The sequence below is a fragment of the Monodelphis domestica genome, chromosome X (assembly GCF_027887165.1).
Source record: "Monodelphis domestica isolate mMonDom1 chromosome X, mMonDom1.pri, whole genome shotgun sequence".
In the NCBI taxonomy this organism is placed as follows: Eukaryota; Metazoa; Chordata; class Mammalia; order Didelphimorphia; family Didelphidae; genus Monodelphis; species Monodelphis domestica.
Genome location: NC_077235.1, coordinates 65,017,713 through 65,021,168, shown reverse-complemented (window position 1 = coordinate 65,021,168; position 3,456 = coordinate 65,017,713). Strand labels below are relative to the sequence as shown.

The 3,456-nt window shown below is 41.8% G+C and overlaps 1 pseudogene; it reads right to left on the bottom strand.

The window, feature by feature from the left end:
- Positions 1-1,070: 1,070 nt before the first annotated feature.
- Positions 1,071-2,220, bottom strand: LOC100009882 (putative monooxygenase p33MONOX; annotated as a pseudogene).
- Between the last annotated feature and the right edge of the window lie 1,236 nt (positions 2,221-3,456).

Sequence of the window (3,456 nt, the reverse complement as noted above, 5' to 3'; positions counted from 1 at the left end):
ATCAAGACCCATTTCCATATTGTTAGTATTTGCACTCGTGTGATCATTTAGATTCTATATCCCCAATCATATCTCCATTGACCCATGTGATCAAGCAGTTGTTTTTCTTCTTTATTTCTATTCCCACAGTTCTTTCTCTGGATGGGGATAGCATTCTTTCTCATACATCCCTCAGATTTGTCCTGGATCGTTGCATTGCTGCTATTATATTCGATTGTGCCACAGTGTATCTGTCTCTATGTATAATGTTCTCCTGCTTCTGCCCATTTCACTCTGCATAATTCCTGGAGGTCATTCCAGTTTACATGGAATTCCTTCAGTTCATTATTCCTTTGAGCCCAATAGTATTCCATCACCAACAGATACCACAATTTGTTCAGCCATTCCCCAATCAAAGGGCATCCCCTCATTTTCCAATTTTTGACACCACAAACAGCATGGCTATAAGTATTTTTCTACAAGTCTTTTTCCTTATTATCTCTTTGGGGTACAAACTCAGCAGTGGTATGGCTGGATCAAAGGATAGACAGTCTTTTGTTGCCCTTTGGGCATAGTTCCAAATTGCCCTCCAGAATGGTTGTATCATTTCACAACTCTACCACCAGTGCATTAGTGTCCCAATTTTGCCACATCCCCTTCAACATTTATTACTTTCATTTGCTGTCATATTAATCAATATCTTAAGTGTGAGGTGGTACCTCAGAGTTGTTTTGATTTGGATTTCTCTGATTATAAGAGACTTAGTACACTTTTTCATGTGCTTATTGATAGTTTTGATTTCTTTTTTTTTATCTTGGATGAATATGTAGAACAATGTCTACCAGATTTTAATTATTCCCCTTATCTCTTGCAATCTAGTTCTATAGATTGTGGTTGACTGTTGTGAGAAGTTATTCAGATCAGTTTTGGGTCATTACAAAATAGGTCCTCTAGTATTAGAAGAATCAAGTTTTGCTACAAATATTTAAAGAAATAGTCACTAACTCCCCAGGAATACTATCTTCATCAGCAGAATTGTAAATGGATGACATCTTTCCTAGGTCAAGTACAAGGTGGATAAGAAGAAAGAAAAGTCTGTCTATAATACCCTCTCTACATAACTGTGGGTCAGCAGGAAAAGGAAATGAAAAGGGAGCTTTAGAACCCTGTGGGAGTCAACACATTCATGTCTCTTGGTTTGAGGTTATGGACCCGTGGAGCTGGTTTCTTTCCTTCCATTCCTGGAAGGTCAATCTTAGGTGGCTTGAAGGCTGCTAGGTCTTCTGCAATTCTAGTAGCCTGAGCCCGAATGAGCTCCATTGGTGATGGTTTCTGCGTACCTCTGTAGGACTGGATACTGAAACCTGAATCGGATTTCTGAAGGGTTCTTGGTCCAAAAAGGCTCCATTTTTCAGACGAGGGTTTGTCTCTATCTCCATTTCCAGAGTCCATACTGCTGATGTCTAGGCCCAGGAAAGAATTAGAAGATCCATGAGCAAACCAACCTCTGGGCTTTTGCCTGGGAGAAGAATGGGATGTGCTACTTGGAGTGGACTGGGCTGAAACAGTCAGTCTATCATCTTTTGTAATTTCTCCATTTTGCAACTTCAATTTATGGTCAGCCTCTGCCACACGATGGTACTTGGCTTCTTCTGTGGTGAGGCCTTTATGGGCAGTATATCCTGCGTCTCTCAGCCCTGCTTGCTGTTCAAAGCATTGGATGCTCTCTTGTGTCTGTTTTGTAATTAGAGAATTCATGATGACATATGTAGCTTTGGCCTTCACCACTGGGACCTTGTTCATTTGGTCACTGGAAGCTGAGGGGGTTATGGAAGGAGAGGACAAACTAGAAACTAGTTTCTCCATCCTCGACCTTGAAAAGCTGTTGGTACTTCCAATCTGGGATGACCGGCTTTTTCCATAGAACCTTACTGCACATGTCTGATGAAGGCGGAGTCATCGATGTGGGATCCTCCAGGACATCATCATAACTGAATGCCCAACAATGCATTCCAATTGGTAGGGACATCTTGCCTAGAAGCCCACCTGAACTGTGCTCAATGGCAGGCACATCTGGTTCTCTGGATGCCATGAAAGACTGTGATCCAAGTGTTTCTCTAGATATGAAGAACTCTGATTCCCAGCTGGGTCTCCATGGGGAGGAGGAAGGGGATGAAGGGGGAAGCGGGGAAGAAGAGACAGTCTGCAGCCCGAGGCTTCGCCATGGACAGGAAGTTGAGACTAACAAAGCTCTAAGCCCCTGTCACTCTCTAAGAGCCGAAGCAAGAAGCGAACCGAGGCCATGATGCAAGTTGTGCCAAGACCTAAACGGACGCAGCTGAGAAATGATAAGTGAAGCAGTTTTGATTTCTTTATCTAAAAACTGCTTATTTATGCCTTTTGCCCATTTATCAGTTGGGAAATGGCTTGATTTTTTGTACAATTGATTTAGCTTCTTATAAATTTGAGAAATTAGACTTTTGACAGAGGTGACATTCACATTTTTAAAGGAAAAGATAAATGAACTGTATCCGTGCAAGTAGATAGCAAAAGTATAGCAGTGAGGAACTTCAATCTTCCCCTCTCAGAACTAGATAAATCTAACTAACAAAATAAAGAAGAAAGAATTCAAGGAGATAAATAGAATCTTAGATAAGCTAGATATGATACACATCTGGAGAGAACTTAATGGGAATAGAAAGGAACATAACATTTCTTATAAAATTTCTTAGAAACAATAAATAAATTTATAAAAGAGAATGTGAATAATGAAACAATATACCAGAATGTGTGGGATGAAGTAAAGGCAGTAATCAGAGAAGATTTATTTCTAAATGTTTTTATCAACAAAATAAAGAACCAATCAATGAATTGGATATACATTTTTTAAAAAATTAGAAAATGAGAGGCTGAGTCAAAATGGTGGCATAGAGGCAATGATAGTTCAGGCCTCTGAAAACCCTTCCTTACTGATTACAAACTAAATGCTTCTAGGGGACTGAAAATCAAACCTAACAACAGGACAGAGCCAAAGATCCCTCCTGCTGAAGTCAACTTAAAAGGTATACTCCCTAAAAGTCTGAATTCGAGAACACTTAACGTTTGGGGAGAAGGAAGAAGGAAGGTCCCAGGACCCCTCCCCCACACAGAGCACTGAGCCTCCAGTGGTAGCTGGAACCTCTGGGTGGACAAGGGTGCTGGAATAGAGGGAGTACCTTGTGGTCAAAGCTGTGCCAGGCTCAGAGCGTGGAACACAGGTGGTGGAGAAGCAGTTGGAGAAGAAGCACAGAGTGGGCAGCCTAGTTGCAGCAGCAGAGGCACTTCATATTTCCCCACCCTTTCCTGAGGTTTTGGCCTCAGGGAGCATCCAGCTCTGCAACTCAGCTGGGATTAACCTCATCAAAGCCTTCAGAGGGCAGGGAACCTCAAGCTCCACCACCCCTCCCCCACAGACTGCACTGAGAGATTTGCTGACTA